A 22,111-nucleotide genomic window follows, 5' to 3' on the forward strand; every position below is an offset into this window, starting at 1 on the left:
AAAAGAAGACTTTGCTTGTCAGATTTTTTTTTTCCCCTCCACACTCCCTCTTCTGATACGCTGTAATCTTCCAAGAACTCAAATGACCTTTCGATCTTGTTTCTTTCTACTATGCAAAATACATTACACTTTATAATTCACATTCTGTGTGGCAGACTGGAAAACATTCTGTTATTTATAGTTTAAGTTGTTTAGATCATAGTTCAATAGGTGGAAGTATATTAATTACTCCCTACCAATAAAGCAAGCATAGTGAAAAAGACTGGTGGCACAATGCTGACTGGCAGAAGGTCAGAGATACTGCTCATAAGAACTAAAATGAAACAATATTCAATATATTCATTATCTCAAGTGCAATAATTATACCATATAAAAATAATAAATAAACTTTTACATGAGGAATATCAAACATTGAAAATATGATAGCATATATCTATTCAACGACATAGCTGTGTTTGAACATCACAGTATTTTTCAAAGTTTCTAGAATTAATTTAAATCTGGATTTGAAGCAGCTATTTGATAAAAGCTTTGAAATATTTTTTTCTTTTTTATTGCTAAGTTATAGATTAGTGCATTGGCAGTACAGGTAATCCGTCTTTATTAAGTTTTATCATTAAACAAACTCATAGTCTACACTTTTAAAGAAAAAGCAAGCCTTGTTAAGAGGGAAGAGTTGAGGCATTCTTACCCATACTCCATTAGCCAGACTACTCTGAGGGATGCATTCAGTGTGAGCTATCTTACTGATAACTGTGCGGTCACTCTGGAGATAGAATTTTAACCCTACACATTTTTAAAGCATGAAAACCTAAATTATATTCTTCATGTTTTAGCACTGTTATTTAGTAATCACAGAATCACTGAAAAATATAGATGATCTCTGGAGATCATCTAATCCAACTTCCTCCTGAAAGCAGGGTTAACTTTAAAGTCAGATCAGGTTGCTTAGAGCCTTGTACAATCAAGTTTTGAAAATCTCCAAGAATAGAGATTCCACAATTTGTCTGGGCAACCACTTCCAGTATTTAATCACACTTTTATTTAAAATTTGGGAAAGTAGCTTCAGACAAAATATATCTGTACAACTCTGATTAAATACAAACCCCTGTTAATTCAAGGAATTCATAAGTGCATTTTAAAATAGTTTTGAAATTACTTTGGGGACAGCAACAATCTTGATAATTTGGAACTTTCTAAACTTAAACTATGGCTGAATGAAAATATTCCTTTTGATAGGCTAGTCCTTCACAAATTGTATTTGCTTTTGCAGAATACTTGCTTTTCATCGAAGAACAGAAATTGAAAATTACAGCAAAAAATCGCACTTAGGAAGTTCTTAGTTTTGTTACTCTCAATTTTTTAAACCATATTTTCTTGAGAATCACTATTTTCTGATGAGTTCCAATTTAACTTAAAAAACCATTACTTTTATCTATAAAAGAGGTACAAAGATACCGTTCCATAACGACTTCCTCAATAGACCAATATATATACACCAGACTCAAAATTAAGTACTTGAGAAAAAATAATTTTTATGAAGATAAATAATACAGTAATATGAGTAGTTGCACGGTACTCAAACTACATATGTTCAGATGTTCCAGCATCTGGCTCTATGAATATCATTGAGTAAATAGTCTTTGAAGTAAACAGTAGAGAAAGTAACTTAAGAATTAGAATAGAAATGTAAGTAGGTGAGAAGCAGGAACAGTGTTTTAATAAATGTTTTCTTATTCCATAAGCAGTCCCAGCAATTTGCAACTTGATTGCTTTTATTCAGCATGAGAGGCCTTTGTGACTATGCAAGTTGCTAAAATAAAGTACATAATACCTTAACATGGCACTGAATTGTACATTACATAAGCATCATGTTGCAGTGGTAGGTGGTACATTTTGAAATGTCAGTTATATAGTTCCACACATTTCCCAAATGGCACATCGACTCTTAACTCTTGCATTCTTCATTCTGAATTCTATTACTGGCAACAGGACTTGTAAAGAGGTAATAATTACCTAATCATACATTTGTTGATTAATCTGGTTTAGACTTAATTAAATGGTAATTCAGTTCATTTCTTGTAGATTTAAGTACCCTCTAACAATTAGAATACGTATTTAACATACTCTATTAAACATAAATTAAATTGCTTGCATTAAGCAAAAAAAGCTCTTTTTTCTGTACACACATTCACATATGTATAAAAATGCAGAAATACAATGCCAAATATATGAAAGGACACGTGGAAGGCATATACCAATGTCAAATATTTCTAAAAAAGTTTTAGAACAGTCTGGTTAATCTTTTTTGAAAGCAGTTATTTTCTGCAGATGTTGGGCCACCAACACTTTCTATGTGACTAAATTCAAACAAGTAAATGAGCATGCTTTTTTTTAATGTTTCTGTATTGTTTTTTTTTCCATAAATCCTATCTGCTTATTGCCCATTAACTGTAGAATTGCTAATTTTATCTGTTTTGGAAAAATTTGCAAACTAAACAATGCATTAAGATACAATGACAAAGGGCACAGGTGCTCGGAGCAGCTCTCAGGCAGCAAATCAACTATGTTACACTGAGTAAGGACGACAGATAAGGTTCAATTCTCTCACTTATCGCCATGATTTGTAACAGCAAATTATGACAGGAGACTGTGTTCTTGAAGTAGCAGAATTTAAGCAATGCCTCCCCTTTTCTGGGCATGTGATTGTGAGACAAAGAACAGGTGGAAATTACTGATTACAGGCAGTATGAATCACAACAGGAAGCAAATTTGGAGTAACATCCTGTTACTTCTCATCTTCCCCTCCTTCTCCCAAATGCAAAGTTTTAACCTGACTTTCCCTGCTCTAAGCTAACTGGGCATTTACTTCAGTTTCTCTGCTTCCTCCATTTCTTTTTGCCTAACAATCTTTCCTCTGATTATGCTCTAAAAATGCTTTTCCTTTAATGTCCCTTATGCCTTCACGTGTCTCTCCATTTAGCAGTAAAGTTCATCCAGTGAAGGTAAAATAACATATATCTTAGAGAAAGAACATTGTTTGTAGCTTCTACGTTGTTTTCATTGCTTCAGGAACCACATATTATTCTTTACTTAGTAGTGCTTGGCGCAAGATTCCTACTCCATGCTGGTCATAATAGAAAGAATTACTGCATAACTAGGAACATAAGTAAGTTGTTCTTCAGTGTCGCACTTGAAATAAGGTATCGTGTTCCTAACAGCATGGATCTCACCTACTGGTAACAGGGGCCTATAGTGTCTGGTATCAGGAGCTCAGGGCAAAGATGCTGAGGAATTTCCTTACAAAAATTCACTAAAACATTGATTCACTGAAAACCATATTTTCTAGCAGAAAAATGTACCCATTTCCAATGTTTCACCGAAATATAAATGAATCATCAGGTGCCAGAAAAGTTCACTCCAGTGCAGACATAAGGATTTCTCTTTTTAATTCTCAGTTGGACTGTCAGTGATTACAATTTCTTACAGCCAATTGTTTCATGTCCTTACTAAGGTTCATTATCATTTTGATCTGCTTTGAACCATTGATAAGAATACGATACCTTAAAGTAAATTGGCAAATAATTATAAACAACAGAGCTGAAAAATCCTTTTAATTTATTCACTATTAATGGGCATTTTATGATATTTTTAATTTGCCTTTAAACATGTGAAATCCCCCTAATAAAGAAAATAGTTAACTAAATGTTAACCCTATTAGTGTTAGTGAAAAAAATCTGAAGTACCAAGTCATTTTCAACAAGTAGGCAGTAATAGACTTTAAAAAAAGCAATAGTATCTGCATTTCAGGTACATCTCTGCCTGCAGGAGAATATGTTGCTAAGTGCTTTCCTTCATCTTTTTATACAATATGCAAACCACAAATACTTCCAGTATTTTAAAACATGGTAAGTTTCTACTCAAGATTAAACCAAGTTATACTGACTCTCAACAGATGAAACTTTTAAAAATGACTGCCACAAAAGTTTTTATCCAGACTAACAAGCATGATCCAGTGAGGCTCTTAGACCTGCCTAAAAATTGAGTTATGCAGAATTTAGGCTCCCAAGTGTTAATTCAAAAGCTCAGTTTACTGTCATGATTAGTGACATGAAAGAAGACATTAGTGTCATGAAAGAAGTGCTTAAAGCTGCTATGCACTTCACTATTCAAGTTGCTGAACTTGGAGCTATGCCTGTGCTCATATCTAGCTCGATCTGTGCTTCAAAATCAGAACTTCATACTGTGAAACCCAAGATCTAAAAGAGGGGAGGCACTGAGCAGATAATTAAATCCTGGTCTCCCTCCCTCTTTCTAACTGCTAAAACTACACAATAAACATCAGGGTCTCTGGATCCCAATTGAGATTTGTACTCTACACATGTGTAAAGGAACCCAGAAGTATAGACATTGCAGAGTTTTGCATTTTACTCTGCAACCAGTTACCATAAAATTCGGACATTACCATGACTTAACTTCCAGGCACCTAAAACTGCATTAAGCCCCACATACCAAGATTAAGGGGCATTCTGGGTTCCCTAGAATAATTCAGTCTAATTTAAGCAACTTACTTTTTTTTTTTAAAATAATGTATGAAAATCTTATGCAATGTTTTTAAATAAAAATGTATTTTAATTCTCAGAAAGCTATCTGTGATTTTCAAATGAAGATTTAATATTCTACTTGCTTGCATAGCAGCGTAAAAGGATTCTCTGATGTCCCTGCATTGGATTTCTTTTTTCCAAGCAGAATGGTTCAGAACATTTTAAAAACTAATAAAATGGCTGTTAGCAATAAGATCGAGTTACTATGAATTCTTCCTATAAACCTTTAATAATAAAATAATCATACCATGATGATGCAATTGCTACTGCCTGGTGTAACTGCCAAAAGTAGTTTTTCCATTCTAGAGGTATATTAACATGGTATTTTATAAATAGTGTGGAAGTTGCATTCATGTGAATATTTAAGAACATACAATGGCATGCAAGAAGGACACTTTATGGGTATATTTTAAACATAATTTATGTTAGCTCACTTAAGGATTATCTTCTCTGTTAGTAGAAAAAAGCAAACACAAACCAACGAAAGTATTTATCTAGTCTACAAGATGAATATTCAGGTTCCTTTACATGGTTTCCTAGAAATTGCACCACCTGAAGCTACAGTTAGTTGCTCAACTGGGAAGTACATCCTACCTGTATACAGCTCATGAATGTGAATAGCTAGCATGTTCCATTTCTAGCTGAATGTCTTAAGAGTGATTGACACTGAAAGGTCAGTATTTTTCAAGTATTATAGGACACTCAAGCATTTAATTCTGTCCCTAAACTACAAAAATATTCAAAATATACAAAAATAGCAACACTCCATTGCAAATATGCAACAGACACACCTGTCTGTAAATTACAATTGCTACATAAAAACATGAAAATACTTCTTTCCTCTTTCTCCTACAACTTTATGGCTGCCTTGGATAAGTGAAAGGTCTACTGCCTTCTGTTTGATCCAAAATAGATTCTTTTATGCAGTAATTATGCCTATGATAGCAATGCCTGATTTGGTAGCACTAAACTCAGTTCACTTCATCAGCCGGGTGAGTAAAAAAAATAAGTGACTTACTTTGACTAGGTTTGCTTTGCTTTCTTTAATAGTATCATTTCATACCCTCAGTTCAAGGACTCAATTTCACTGAGCTACACCACATTAAAGGATAAATAAAACAAAGAAGTTATTTGATTGTTGATAATGTTTTAAAAATATAGTATCCAGCAACAGCTTCTTTTTCTAGTCTAACACAAAAACTTCTCAGACTGAAATTTTTGACCTCTCTGACATTAAAACTGACAAAGAATGCTTATGACAACTTGGAATTATATTATGATGACGAAGTGTGTTCACTGCACAATAGTATGGGGGCATTATAGTATTGCCATTATTACTACTGGAAAAGTTCTCCATTAGATTAAACCAGTAACTGATCACACATGTACTAGCAGATCTGCCATACTACAACAAAGGGGGGGGAAGAAAAAAAAAAAAAAGATAATTGTAACATATGCAGAAATGAGATAATAATAATGCAGAGGCGGGTATAAAATTGCAACTATTATTCAGTTGCCAGTGGGCAATAAGAATTTGATCCTTAAATTATTGCATATAGAGTTCACTAGCTCAGTACAAGCTAGTTACTATATTGTATTTGCCAATCAGCACCATACAACAGTATCTTAGCAGAGGATGTAAATGTGGCATCTGTAGGTTTCTTAGTGATGACTATTTACATATGCCTGAGGGTACTAGGGTCTGGCATTCAACCCTTTCATAATTTATAACCTATCAGATCCATTGCCATAATAATCTGTCCTGTTGACGACTGCCTCGATACTGTTAATGGTACAGTTTGACTTAATCTTCCCATTTATTAGGGAAAAAAGTTAAGAACTCTGAGAGGGTATAAGCTATTTTATTTCTAATGTGGTTTTATAGCTCCAGTTTGTATTCTTCACTCCCTGACATTTTGCACGTCATATGGTGTGTTTCCTCAGGGAAAGTAAATCAGCTTCTCTCCTGGAGCGCAAGCTTCGTAATGCACAAAAAAAAGTGCTTTGTTTGAAAGCAAAAGTACTGTACAGTTGTTATGGTAACTGGATTTTAAAAGGAAGTGCATAGTTTTGAGGGACATCTGCTTAATTCCCAAACAAATTCTTCACCCCAGCTGCCCTCAAAGGAATGATTTTAAATCAGTCTCTTGCAAGATGCAAAGAGTGACTTCCAGCTGAGAAGCTTAGCACAGCTCCCACTGGCTCAATGAAAAGGATGATCCCTTTATTTCAGCTGGAAGAGTTGCAGTTTATAAGCCACAAGAGTCCTCGCTTATGTCTCAGTTCTGTTAACATAAACGATGAATACACTGCAAGTCCAGCTGAGGCAATACTCAGTGACTGTATGGTGCTAGAAAATTTAATTGTACTTGGCAGAAACAGAGTATCCTCTTTTCTTCCTGGACATACATACAAGAATAAGTTCCAATGCAGGTATAAGGTCCTGTACAAATAAGGAAAAAGCATAAATGGAAATCCATCTGGCATGTGTGTGTGTGGCAGGGGCTTGAAATGGCAATGCTGATCATGGTTGCCACTGTACTGTCAGAATCTGTCAAAGAAGTTTTAATATGAAGCAGTGAACTAGGAATTTAAGTTCTTTCATATTTTTAAGGCGGCCAGTAATACTTGAATCATACATAATTGACAATATTGGCTTACAGTGGTCTTTACTTTGTGTAGGTTTATGTATTTTCAACAGCAACAGATGCAGGTTTGGTTTTTTTTTTCTGAAACATGCAGCACTTGCACATGCAACACATATCCGCAAACAGACAAAATTACACATGAAGAATATTCATACTAATGAAAAACTATATCAGGACTAATGGCTTTGTATGGAAAAAATGTGGTCAGTCAAGCAACAAAAAGATCATTCAATGACTCAGAACTACAGCTAAAGAGGCAGGTAAGAATCCTAATGTTACAAGTGATACACAGGCGTACTAAGTAGTTCTTTCAAAGGAACATTTACCATCAAGCACAAACTGGAGTAAAGTAAAACAGACAAAGTAACTGAACATGCCAAAAGTCATGCATTATATTACCTTCAACAATAATTAACTATCTTCTCAAAGCTAAGTCAGTCTTTTACTGAATGAGATCCAAAAATACAAAGTCTCCTGTATCTTGTCAAAATATGAATGGCTTGAGAAAGGTTAAAATATTATATAACAACAATAAATTTCAGCAATCAGAAGAAGAAAAACTAAATCTGGATTCAACTAAAGCAAGGAGTTCCAAGTATGAGACCTTTAATGATATATTACACTGTAGCTGCTAAAAATACACATGCTTCTCACCTGATATTTTAAGCGCAACATTTTTGGTTTGTGTTCAAAAATCATAAAATCTTAACAAATGTACAAGTACTTAATTATAGCAAAGCATCGGTATTATTTTGTACTGATAAAAATAATAGAGAATCAATGAATAAGCCCAGTGGAAGGCATTCCTTATATGGCTGCTCCATGCCCTTTTCCTTTTTACTTATTTTTAATAGTGTCTTTCTGTTTTCAAGGCTGCTTTGAAAGATGGGCATCAGATGGCTGTTTATACATGTAAACAATGTGCATCTTTAAAAAACTCTAAATTGTATCTGGTTTATAAATACTACCAACTTTCTGCACCTGCACTGAATCAAGCCAGATTTTATATAAGGAGGAATTGTATGTTCACAGATGCATCTTAACATTAAAGTCCATTTCATTTACATGACCCTGGAGCCTTGTCCAAACAAGCTCACTTGAGCTTTACCCAGATGGTGGCCATTTGCTTGGGCTTCATTTATTACTATTCCCTTAAGTTAAGGCAGGCAGCCAGCTGGCAGAGAAGCACAGACTTTGCTGTAGAGATTACACGTCTTCATCACTGCATGGTAAATAAAGGAATGACAGTTATAAACGTGCTAATGTTTGCATCATTTTCTTGCTTAACCTACTGTGTACAAGCTTGTTTTGTGCCTGAAAATAATATATACATACATTAATAGACACAGTTATGAAAGGATTGCAGCAAGAGCAGAAAGGAGCTGAATTAACAGGACACTAGTGTTGCCGCCTAAGCCTAAAATAAAGCTCCAAATTCTAAAAGCAGGATAAAAATCAAAATATCAAAGACGAGGATGTTATGAAGAAATAAACAAGTTTTTCAGCAAATTCTTGTTCTAACTACTTAAGCAGATTAATATGAAGCTTTTTCATTTTAAAATATTCTACTATGGTAGCATTAGTAAACAGATGAATTAAATATACCAGCGAGAGTATTTCACAAAGTTTAATATTCTGTATCTTAGCAAATATGCAAGAAAAACAGGTAGTGCTGTTTGCCTGAAACTGATACATGTTAAGCTGGAAATTTTTACTAGTGTGTAATTGTGACTGTTTATTTCACCTTCTGCGAAAATAAAATACTACCTATATCCCTTAAAGTTTTATATATAAGATATCACATTCATTAAATGTTAGTAGTATAATATTCTAAGTTCACTATCATCTCACAGTTTTATTATTATTATGGTATTTTCCTTAAGATAGCACTTGTTATCATATGCAACCCACTGAGCTATGCCCATGTTTAAAATAAAAATAATAATAAAAAATAAAAACACCTCCTTCAAAACCCATCTAAAGATAGTGTAAATATTATACAAGGTATACACTAGCAGACATAACATATACCTGGCAGCTTGTAATACCTTTATGTGAGGAGTGTCAAGTTCACCACCACTGTTCTACTATGGAAAAAATTTAAGTGACTAGTTTATGACACTAAACAATATAGAATAAATTCGTATTACATAGGCAGCAGCCAATGCATATTCAAGTGTCCAGCATTAAAATAAATATAACCTCTTATATTCCATCAACATAATGACATCAGTATCTAAAACATTTATCATGTTCCTGAATTATTAATTTTCAGGTAGCTAATGAATGGACAACCAAACCATTAAATTACACTAGCTTTTTTCACAGATCTAGTAGAGAACAACTTACTCATTTTAAGACAGCTTCTGAGCTTTTAAAAATGTATCATTTCATACTCGAGGAGAGCAAGTCCACAACAGGTTTAGAATTTCATGTGAATATCCAACTTTTCTAGCTAAAAATTTAAGTTTTGAGTTCTTTTCTTTTTCCAGAAGGCCAACTCTATGATAAGTCTATATCCAGAATTTTATTAAATACAAAGGTTTGACCGAACGAGGTTTCCAATCACTTCCATGTAGAAGTTACATAGGAAATCAGAGCCCAAACTTTAAACAGCAATAAGCAGTAGGAAAAGAAGTACCTACCTCATATGAAACACAACACTCAATGTGTGAAAGGGGCACCACATCCCTACCAAATTGCACTGAGGACTTACTTGGAGCAGCTGGCAATGGCTTTTCTTCAGCAAAGCTACTACCTGAAGCAGTTTCTCCCACGAAAGTCAGGAACTCCCTTCAGCAAAGTACCACCAGCACTGTGCTACCTCAACTCTAGCAAAGGGCCAGAAGATGTTAAAGCCACACCACGTACAGCTGCTCTGTCAGCATCTGCCTGATTTGTGTGAAGGTGTGAGGTAAAACTACTTCCTTTCTTGGTTACAACCAGAATTCACAACAATTCACAATTACAATTCACAACAGCTGAGGAAACGGGGAGGAAAACCACCTGATTGCTTTATCCTGTAGCGGGGGTGCACCCCGCCGCAGAGTTACCTCAGCGAGCTCCACCTGGAAGCTTCTAGAAGGCGCGGACCGGCGCGGGGCTGCGTGGCACCTCACCTCAGCGCCTCACCTCGGCACCGCGCTTCCAGCCTGCGCGCGGGGTGGCGGCGTTCGCAAGGGCTGCGGAGGCAGCAGGGACGGCTTCAGTCTGGGAAGCCACGGGAGACTGCAGTCTGAAGGAGAGTGCCGCCTTGCCTTGCTTCTTCATTGCTAACGGTATCGTGACTAGGTTTGGGTTTTCTTTGGTTGGGTTTTTTTTTGGGGGGTGGGCGAATGGGGGGATGTTGGTTTTGGTTAATTCCACTGGGAAGTCCTCACTGTGGCGGCCCCCTTGCCCCGCCTCGGCCCCCGCCCTTGTAACACCGTGTTCTCGGACCGTTTCATGCACCTTGACTCTTACTCCCTTGGAGCAGTGCTTCTGTGGAGCCCTGTGGGCTTTCCCGCCCGCCCGTGGGAGTGCGGCTGGAGGGCTCTCGGTGTTGGAGAGGGTGTGCTTGGAAATGATCTTATGCAGATATTTAGGTGCATGTAAGGATGCACTGTTGAAAGATAATTTCTGCTGTATTTTTTTAGTTGATTGTACGTTTTAAAGCTGACTTCATTAGCTGTTTCTACACTGAAATTAGCCGTGTGTCCGTATGCTTTGGGCAAGTGTTAAAATTCAGCCTTGTCTGCGCTGAAATTGGTATTTGTTGCAGATAAAGCTACTGGTCCGTTCCTGTCAGGCAATTTGTTGTTAGCTTTTGTTATCTACTGAAGTCATGTTGGTTTCTGTCAAGTTTAAGGACTGTTAAAGTCAAGCATATGTTTAAATTCTTCACTGAACCCAAGCGCTTGTTAATGGCTTTACTGAATTGGTGATATGTTTTTCAGCAGCTTTTCACTTAGTCCAGTTATCATCAGTGTAAACACTTCATACTGCTCTTTCATCAAAAATAGAGGCTGCAGTAAAATAATTGTCACAGAGAGTTATTGAAAATATACAGATCATGTGCTCTCTTTTTGGCCTCTATCTATAACTGTTCATTAAGGATATATGAAATTGGTCAGTTGCAGCCCTCCTCTTCCCCCATTGACTCAGCAGTTGTTGGGAAATGTTTTTTCCCTCATGTTGTTTTTCTTCCTACACCTGTTCAGAAACTTTGAGTTCTTCTTTCTTTTTAGCTATCATGATATTTATTCTATGTGTGGATTCTTGTACCTAATGAGTTTCAGAGCAATAAACATGTTCAGTATCTCAAACAGTCCTGTTTTCACAAACTACAAACTGATTTTCCTTCTCTCAATTTTTTTCCTGAGTTATCTTGACCCCACCTGTACCACAAGTGAAGCTTGTTGATAAGAGCAAGGACTTGATAGGCTTCTAATCTAATCTTTGCTGCTAATTCCTTTAGTACTAGTGGATTTCTTTGTTTGTTTGTTTGTTTGTTTTTTTCCTTCTTTTCTTTTGTTTCCTTTCCTGAGCTTCTGTTGCAGGGAAAAATCTAACTGTCTTGATGAGTTTATTTCTGGGCTTTCCGCAGTCCCTACGCCACTCTCACCCAGCTTGGTACATGTGGGGAGGTTGATTTTTAAATATAGCATCATACCAGGATTTCCCCTTTGAAGAATGCCCTGGTCTTCAGCCTCGGGATAGTTACAAAGCCCACTTATAGTTTCATGTTTGTTTGGTGCTTTTGCTTAAAATAAAACCAATGTTTTCCTTCACAGTACTGCTCAGATGTGTGTATGACAGTTTCACAGCCTTGTGTACATGCAGAAAATACAAATGTGTAAAGATGTAGCTTTTTGCCACCTTTTCACAGGCATTCATTACTTGCACATCTAGATCAAAATTTTGCTTAAACTTATTTTAAGTGTCTTCCATATTTCCAGTGATTTTTCCCTTGAAAGATGTTTAATTCCGGGTTACTAAGGCTGTTTTTCTTTATTTTCTCTCACTGCTGTTATAATCTGTTGTGTGACAAATACCGCCTCTTCAAGATGCTTAAAGCTGTTGCAATTCAGTCACAGCATAGCAGTCATTTCTCTGTAGCTCAATGTGGGCTTCCATAGGTGTCTCTCAGATGACCTGTCTCCAAGGCCAAACTGTTTAATGTTATGGTTCGCAAGATGGAGTCTTACAGTCCAAGGTCCTTGCATAACATTGAAAAAAACCCCTTAATTTTAGAGTTCCAAGTAAATTCTAAGCAAAAGAAAAACTGAATTGAAAAGAGCAATAGAGTTCAAAAGTAGGCACCTTCTAATTGAAGTAAAATTATAATAGCAAAATGTGAGTAGCATGTGAGGTATTGATGTATCACCACATAAGGCGCTGATTATAACTTCTTAATAAGTTACTTCTGACCAGTGTTAGTTTCTGAATAAAAATAACTGTTCAACACACAAACATTCCAGCATATATAGAAAATCACTTTTTTTTGGTTACATGAATGATTGTCTGAATCTTGATTCTTGCAACAAATTCTGAAATCAGTACATGGCTAATGATGTTTTACAATCACAGGAACCGAGTCACACAATTTCAAAGTTAATATATACAAGTTTAATTTTTAAATCGCAGAGTGGCTGTCTGGAAATGATCTACAGGACAGAAGTCAAAAGGAAAGTATGTCAATGGGCATTCCTTTTTGATAGTGCATGATTTCTTCATTTGCTGTGTATGTGTGCTATAACCTTCCATTTGCTTTTAATTACTAGAGCATTTGCCCTTACTATTCCAGCTCAGCACTGGCTTGTGTTTATTGCCTGTTGTTAGCTTTCCTAAACTTTTCCTGGCCATCTTCTAGGTTATAGAACATGGGCCCTCAGCCCTAGGTCTGTGATCCTGGCAATCTTGTATGATCTACAAAAGCAGTCCTTGGAGAATCTATTGAAGGGGATTTTCCTAACAGATAAATTGAGCCCATGAAGAGGCACAAAGAGAAAATTGTGAAGTTGTTTTTTAAAAAATAATAGTACAAATGAAAAGCCCCTCATTCATGGTTTCTAATAGTAATTATAATTCTCAGTTGTTGTTAGTTATATATGGCTGGTGAAAGCTAATTGGATTTGTTATTTTAGTTTAACAAATTGCACAAGGATTGATAATTAGTTTGCGACCTCAGACAATAAATTCATTATATTAGCAATTTTCCCATGAACGTTATTTTTTGAAGGATTAGGACTACAGAATGTAAATTTTCTTTTTAACGAGTACTCACTAAACAGTTCAAGTAAATCATGACAAACCATAGAACGAAAGTTACTTATTTTGACTCCTAACCAGTCGTTACTTTTCTTGACAAGTTATGAAATATTAATTAAAACATTTCTTGCTACAGGAGTAACTTAAAGGCAAAGTTTATTATAAGTACAATTCATAAAGGACCAGTACCTTCATTATTGTTTTAAGGATGAGGAGCAGTTTTAGGCACTTTTTTCCTCTGTGCCTGCTGACATCTTATCTGGGTGGAGGTGGGTGTTTATTTGTTGTTTTTTGGTAATATTTGTATGTATGAGCATGTTTCAGTGAAGCTGAAACAGACATACATGTCTCCTGAAAATTTCTGTTTTCCTTGAGCACTTTAACCTTTTTTCTTTAGCTTGATAATTTCATTTTTATTGCCAAATTTCTGGCGTTTTACTTATGATACTGGTGTAAGTGCTTTTATAACATCAATGGAAGTGTCTCATATATATTTCCACTGACATGGTAACAGCCCCAGAGGAGCCATTACCATCGCATTCCAGGCGCTGGAGCTGTTACAGTGTCAATGAAGTGTCTCTCATACTTCCTTCGATGTGGTAACAGCCCCAGAGGAGTCATTACAATGTCAGTGCAAGTGCCTGAGTGGTTCTGATGTCAGTGGAAGTGCTGTTTTAATGCCAGTGTAGAATGGTTCTGCAAAATTCCATAACCGTGATGAAATAAGGGAATTACTTCTAATACATTATTTTGGCTACTCAGTGTAAGGTTTGAGTGTAAGCCTCAAAAGGAGAGAGATCCTCTGCAGCCTCTTAGATATGTGCTTTGGCATGCTGAGAAAGACAAAAATTACTTAGGAATTTGCAACTTCTACTACACTACATAGTACCAACATATTATAAAGGTGCACCACAGTACAGGTGATGCAATAGAGCAGTAACTATTGTCCTTACTGAACTAGACAAATGGTGAAAGCATCAGTCATGACACAAAGCAACGTCAGAAACACAAGAAAATCGTGTTTTATTCTTCGTCCTGTTGGGGGTAGGTATAGTAAGTTCTGTTCAGTTCATGTTCTGGTGATCTCATGGATGAGATCCTAGAATACGATCTTTGCACTGCATTTAAAGACCTCGTAGGACTGAATGTTTTACTCAATGTTGTTAGCTAGTTAGGTGAACAAGGTGAATTAAACATTCGTTGCTTTGCTGGATTTGTCCCTCTAACCAGACATTTTGAAGTAATTGCACTGTAACAATGGATTTGCATCAGAAACCAAATGATAGGAGTAACATTTTTAAAATTGAAAATCAAAATACTTGTTTTCATCAAAGCAGAAGTCAAAGAAGAAACGTAAGAAGAGTAGCTCTGGGCTATTTCTGTGTATAACTTCTAGTAATATTAACCATTTTGATTTGTTGTGCTAAAATGTAGCATGATGAAGGTTGCCTCAGTTAAAGGAGTTCTGGAGAACCATTCATCTGTATGTCACTCAGACTTTTTTATGATCTATTTTCTTTATAGTGATATTGTGGATTATTTGGTTAGGACAGCTATCACAACATACCCACATCGCCCCCGCACCCCTCTTTGTCGTAACTTTTTTACTGTAAGTTAACCTAGCAGTTGGTTATTGATTAAAAACCAATCCCAGCAATTGTTTTCAAATAAGGGTATAGGGCAGTAAAATATCTATTGTTAAACTATTTTTTCTTTTTAACACTCCCTGAGGATTGAGGTTCATTATAAACAAAATGATTAAGGAAAATACAGACTGCACAATAAAAAAAGTCAGTTAAACATTTAATGCTTTATTAGTTCATATAAATATATTTACAACAAAATGTTTGTAGGCTGGTTGGTTCTCATACAATGAAAGGCAGATGGATAATTGAGACAAGATTTTTTTTTTTTTTTTCTTACAAGGAAAATATAATCTCCTTTAACTTTTATTCCCTGCTCTAATCTACATGGACACTTGTAAGCTTATACCTATTGGCTATATATTTTCTTTTTATTGTACCTTCCCTAAATTTTAATATCATCTTAGTCATTGTTTAAAATTAGCCTTACAGGTACTATTGAAAAACATAGCCCGACTTCACTGATGTTGAAAACAACATACTTACTTAGTTTAGATGTTTCAAATGCGATACTTTGTTAATGCACTACAAGGTTAATTGCTTTTTATGTTCCATTAACAGGAGTGAGATGTGTCTTTTTAAGTAGAGAGTAATATACATTCTTCTTACTATTCTCACTTTAATTAATATATGGTAAGGGAGTAAGATAACAATGATCCTAAGATTATAAATCAGCTACTTTTACATAACGACAGTTACTTTAATTCATTAAAGTAACCTAGTTCAGTTAGTCCTAGTAATTAGTAATTCGTTAAAGGTTAGTTTCTTTTTGGCCTTTCTAGCCTCAATTTCTTAATTTGCAAGTAAACCCAACTCAGGGATGGTGTTTTTCAGTGGACCCGTAATTCTGGATTGTGGAGGAAGGCAATCTGTGTGTTTTTGTTTGTGTTCCTACTACTATGCACAACTGGGTACGTAATTGAAAAATACATACATATTGATATATATTCTAAGATAATAGTGTCTCCCTTAGTGGCAATGTGTTGTTTGCATTTAATACAAGATACTATTTTTTCCTGGCAAACAAACTTTGTATGCAATGCAAAATACAGCTTCAGAGGGAAGAGCATTGTATGTTTTAGTAACTGAGAATGATAGCATTTGCTGTTCAATACTTAGAAACTTCACAGCATTTCTTTATCTCAATTTATTTTTCTTTTTTAATTCATTTTTGCTATGAATGCCTATTTTTATATTAGCAATGACAGTTTCTCCTCAGTGCTGCGGGGAGTGAGTGCACTATTTAATTTTTTTTAATGTTGTCCTTCATTATTTACTTATTCCTCTATACCTGCACTAGTTGATTAGGTATACTAGGCTTTCCAAATTGTTAGTCTGTAACTATCACCTGGTGAATTTACACATGCTCTTACTCTTTGCACATCAGGCTTCAATTATTTTGCTGGACTAATAGACAAAATACTGTTCTTTCTTGCCATCTGTTCTCAGAAATCCTGAGGTAGGAATATCCAGATTAAACCACCTCGTTCGTACAGGAAAAACTCACCTACTCTGTGATATCCCTAGAATCAGGTCCCCTAAATCCTTTTCTCTATAGTTTGCACAAAGCCTTGTTTAACATTACTTTTGTTTTTTACTACTACATATTTATATCTTTTGCTGGAATATTTGTGATACAAGAAATATATTTTGACAGTGCATAAAAGATAGTGACATTGCAGTCTGCAGATGTAGGCAGTTAGAGGTTAAAGTAGCCTATTTTAAAAATATATCTTAAGAATTTGTTTGTAATTTCTTTTTAGGTAGAGACTAAATTACTTTATTTCCTTGGTCTTGAACTTCAGTACTTTGACTCCGTTCTAATTCAGTCAGGTAGCTTGAATCAGCCTACAATGTGAGCAGCGGTAGTAGTAGCTCTGTTCTTAGCTGGAGATGGTCTCCTCTGTACTCTGCAGATACAGCTTGCTTCCTGTCCCGGTTTATGTCTCGCGTAAGTGCGTTGTGATGTTGGGTATGATGCTTTGCATGGGAGAGAGAGAGAATCTCAGATTTTAGAAAAGGTGTGAAGTTCTGGTGGAGAAGGCTCTTCAGTAACTTAAGGTAAGAGCTGCCTCTGGTGAACATAATCTTATGGTTGACCATATCTCGTGGTTTAACCCCAGCCAGCAACTAAACACCACGCAGCCGCTTGTTCACCCCTCCGCTCCAGTAGGATGGGGGAGAGAATCGTGAGGGCGCAAGTAGGAAAACTCGGGGGTTGAGAAAAACACAGTTTAATAATGGAAATAAAACAAAGTAGAACAGTAATAATAATAATGATAATAACAACAATCATGGAATATACGAAGCAGGTGATGCACAATGCAACTGCTCACCAACTGCCGACCGACACCCTGCCTGTCCCGAGATGTGAGAGCACCCCCCCAGTTTTTTATACTGAGCGTGTTGTCACATGGTATGGAATATCCCATTGGCCAGCTGGGTCAACCTCCCCAGCTATGCTCCCTCCTCCCAGCTTCCCGTGCATCTGGCAGGGCATGGGAGGCCAAAAAGTCCCCGGGGCAAGCACCACCCAGCAACAACGAAAACATCAAAGGGCCATCAACGCTCCTCTCAACCAAACCCAAAACACAGCACCCCCCCAGCCACCAGAAAGTAAGTTAACTCTATCCTAGATGAAACCACCATAGGTGGACACCATAGGACATTTTAAGTTAGTATGTGCTCAGAATATATCGTGTCTGTATGTACTAAGATGTCAAATATTTTAGTTTCTACAAAAATGTTCTTTAATAATGACTTTACCCATGTTCCACTTTCTTTCAGGGACTGTGGCTTATAAACCACAAGCAGTTTGAGCATTTGTGGAGGAATTAATTCTACTTTTAGGCTTTTAATGGATCTCTGTCAGAAGACGTATTACAAAATTGTTTTGTTTTTATTTGAATTGGTATGTTAACTAACAAAAAAATCCTTTGCCTGGCTGCTAATACATTATTATCTAAATACTAAATACTAATGCAATACAATACATGCTTTTGATAACATTTGGCTGTGCCATTTCTTCCAACACTGTCACCATGGTGGAGGGACTCAACTGAATGTGTGTTTCTGTGCATATGTAGTACCTTAGTGTCATTTACTTACAATCAGAGTTCTAGCTTTATTTTTGGGACCGAGTAGTAAGAAGGAACAGAGGTACAAGCAGAGGCTTCCTTTCTTTCAGTCACTTCGTTCAGGCACATTCTGTCATGGTTGGAAAGGCTTTCTAAGCTGGAAATATGCAATGTAAAAGTTTAAATAATGATTAATATGCATAATGTATGTTGTTTTCTTCATACCCCACACATTTCCTTTAGTGTTTTCTAGCTTTTGATGTTGGCATTTCCCCTTTGAATTCTTCAACTGCTAACTCTCTCTATCTTAATCTTACCTTTGCATACCATTTTTGTTTTGCGTGGCATACTCATAGTCATCTCAGCTGTGCAGTTTTCTCAGAAACTTGGGCCCATGTTACATGAAGTATGAAAAATAGGCCTTAAATAGCAAAGAGCTTAACCCCTGAAGAGGAGAAGGGGTAGGAGTCTTATAAGAAAAGAAAAGAAAAAACAAACACAAACGAAACAAACAAACAAAAAAACCCCAACAAAACAAACTTGTCTCACCATCTTCTAAATCAAGTATCCAGAAGCGTTTTGGTTATCCTTTCCTGAGGATTAAATCCTCTTTCACAGTGGATCTGAACCACACACTGTTAGTCACTGGAATCTGATACTTAACTAGGCATGACAGCAGATTAAGGTCTTCCACAACTCTCAAAAGTCAAAAAGGAAAACTTTTCCAGAAGTGTCATAAGGGAAGAAAGAGATTGGAAGTGAGCATAAACTGAGCACTGTGAGTGGCTAAAAATTAATGGAACCATTCTTGTAAGGGATGGTATTTGGGAAAACAGTGTCAAAGTAATAGCAAGGCAAACGCTTTGGTGTGGCCTTCTATAATGACCTTGCTGTGCTACCAGTGAGAGAGCAAACTCAACCTCTGACTTCACTATTTTTTACTTTTGTTAGATGGTAGTAATGTCTGTCACAATTTGTTTCTCAAACATGCGTGATTGCAGACTTCCTCATTCTTTCATTGAGCATAAGAACATGTGCGGGAGTTCAGACAGTGGTTTCTGTGCTGCTTCTTTTCCATGCTGTTCTGACGTTTATAAGCTAATTAGTGAGATTCTGCATCCAGAGTATTACATGCTTCTCTCTTCATCTTGATGACTCCTGTGGTTTGAACAAAATAGTTTAAAGTTCTTTTGTGGGACTTTATCTATGCTTTATCTTTTCCATGGCAGAGAAGTATTTTGAAATTTCTGCTTGTTTAGTTGTGGCATATTTCACTTTTACTATTTATTGAAAGCCCCAGGGGCAGCAAGTACACGTGCTGTCAAACATTTGCTTAGTGCTGATTGAAACTCCAGCGATTGGGTGCAGTTGTTACTTGTTTGGGATGTGTTTTGCTCTGGAACACTTTGGTATGCAGAAATGGGACTTAAGAGAAATGAGCTGCAGTTCTTTTAAAAAGAAATAGACCTTAGCTTGTATATTTTTTGAATTCTATGAGGACATTCAGACCACTCTTATTAGACAGCCAGCATAAATCTTTGAAAGAATAGGTCTTGCTAGATAGACAAGTGACCAGTAAGTTTGTTATTCACAATAAGTCTTTGAAGACCTTAAATGAAAATGTCACAGGAATATAACCCAATAACAACAATAAAGCAAAACAGAAGAAAGTCCTCGTCTTCCCCACCCCCCTAGCTGAGTTTACATCTACTTCTAAGAACATGTAGCTCTCTGCTTTGTGGAATATTAGTTCTTTCCTTGAATACTTGTGGGTGGGGAAACATGCATTTGCTCTTAACTAGACATGAAACAATTGCCTAAAACATACTCGTCTTAAGTGTGCTGTCCTGGTAAAGTTCCACTGCTCATTCCTCACCAGAGCTATTTCAGTTATCCATTACTTTAACTGTCCTTTCCTAATTGTCTGCTCACTGTGACTCTACTTCCATCTCCCTCCCCCCTTTTCAAAAATAAATTGTTGCAGTAGTAAGCCCTTATGTAAGTCTTGGATCACTGATAGGCCTTGAACTCCCATGAGTTTCTCATTTGTGTATACCTGCTGTTTAACTGTCAATCTGTAAACCCTTGCTCTTAGGGTTAGGTATTACTCATTTCAGGGAGGTGCAATTTTGAGTGATCTTTGCTGTAAGTGCTATAAAACCAAAGAATAAAATAATGTTAAAAGTGATATTTTAATTTTTAGAGAGAGCAATGGAAGTGTTGTATGTTGGTAGGTGTAAGGATTGCTGCATTTTGTGATTTCATGTTTAGTGGCTTTTATTATGCAACCTCAGAAGTCTGGACACACTGGACAGGTAATTGCATTTGTGCTTAAAGGCAATAATAAACATAGATGTGAAAAACGAAGTGCTGCTGAATGACCTTGGAGAGGAATACCTGAGGCAGCGTGCTGTGGCAGCTGACATCATTAGCTGTGACTGTTATGCTCGGGTCCTGGAATAATCAGACTTTAGAGAAATGTTTCGCAGGGGGCACCTTATGGATGTCAGTCTTTCATGCGCTCATTATGATGCTGTATGTGTTTGATTGTGTGAGAACAAGCAAGATCTACCCTGAGGCTTATCAGGCAGTCTAGCTGGAGGTATTAGAAATCTTGACAGAGTAAAGCAGTGTATTAAGAGCTTTCACACTGATGATCCTCTTAAAAATGAGACTTCAGAACATCTATTGCATAGCATGATTCATCTAAGACATCAAATAACATATGTTCTTAGCCTTTGACTGCAGTCTTATTAATGTTATGCTTCAGTTGAAAAGTAAAATTAGTAGTAAGTTTTAACATACTTAACTAATTTCTCCACAATATTTTTGCGTATACATGTTGTGAAGAGGTTGATTCCTGTAATCGATCATTGAATCGTGAATTGATGCCTGAGTGAAGTCACTTTTAGGATAAAATATTAAAAAAAACCCAACAACAACGACAAAAAAAAACCCCAAAAAACCAAACAAACAAAAAAACCAAAAAAAACCAACTTATGTTTTCCACACTGAAAAGTAATTGAACGTAAGAATTCTTTATAACATCTTTAGATCTGAAATCTGTTATACTGTATGTCCTGTCCCTTTACAGAATAAGCATTTTCTTTTCCTTAGCACCATCTTGCGAATCCCTAGCAGGGTATGTCCTTCTCATGACAACATGTGCTTGTGAATATTTTCTCTTGAGATAAGGCAGACTTCCCAGATTCTCGATCTCCGTTCTCCTTTGTCCTTAAGTATGGCTTTCCCCATACTTTTCCCCTCATTTCACTGCATTCAAGACCCAGTAGGATAGCTGTCATGTTTGTGATTCTAAGGGACAGTTATCATATGATTGATGATGTTCCCAGAAGTTATCCAACTACTTCATCTCCTTTTTCCATAATGCTATCTTCCCAAATGTTCTCACAAACCGATAACTGACCACTTTCCATTTGCATTTACCAGTAAGTTGATAATATTGTGTGATCTTGTCAAGTTTGTGTAGCAAGAATGTCTTCAGTTTGATGTTTCTATGCCATTCCTGTCTGACAGACAAGAGTTTGGATAAGTTACCAGGCGTTTTGTGAAAGTATATAGAATTTCTTCCTTGCTTAGAACTTAAACACAGGTAATAGGAAACACGGCACTAAAAATCACTTGTTTCAATGGTGCTTTACAGTACACTTGTCCTTCAGGTAATACCAGTTGTAATATGTATACTTTTGCAATTCAAGAAGCTGATTCTCTCTGATTAATTAGTGGTGATCTCATAATTTCTTAATTTTAGACAGAGCTATGAAAGATGAAAAGCTAAAGAATGTAATTACTTCATAAAGTAACAGTGAGGAAAATACTGGAGGACTTGATCAGAAAGTAAAAGAAAAAAAAAAGCAAATACCTGATTC

The sequence above is a fragment of the Calonectris borealis genome, chromosome 12 (genome assembly GCF_964195595.1).
Source record: "Calonectris borealis chromosome 12, bCalBor7.hap1.2, whole genome shotgun sequence".
Taxonomy (NCBI): Eukaryota; Metazoa; Chordata; class Aves; order Procellariiformes; family Procellariidae; genus Calonectris; species Calonectris borealis.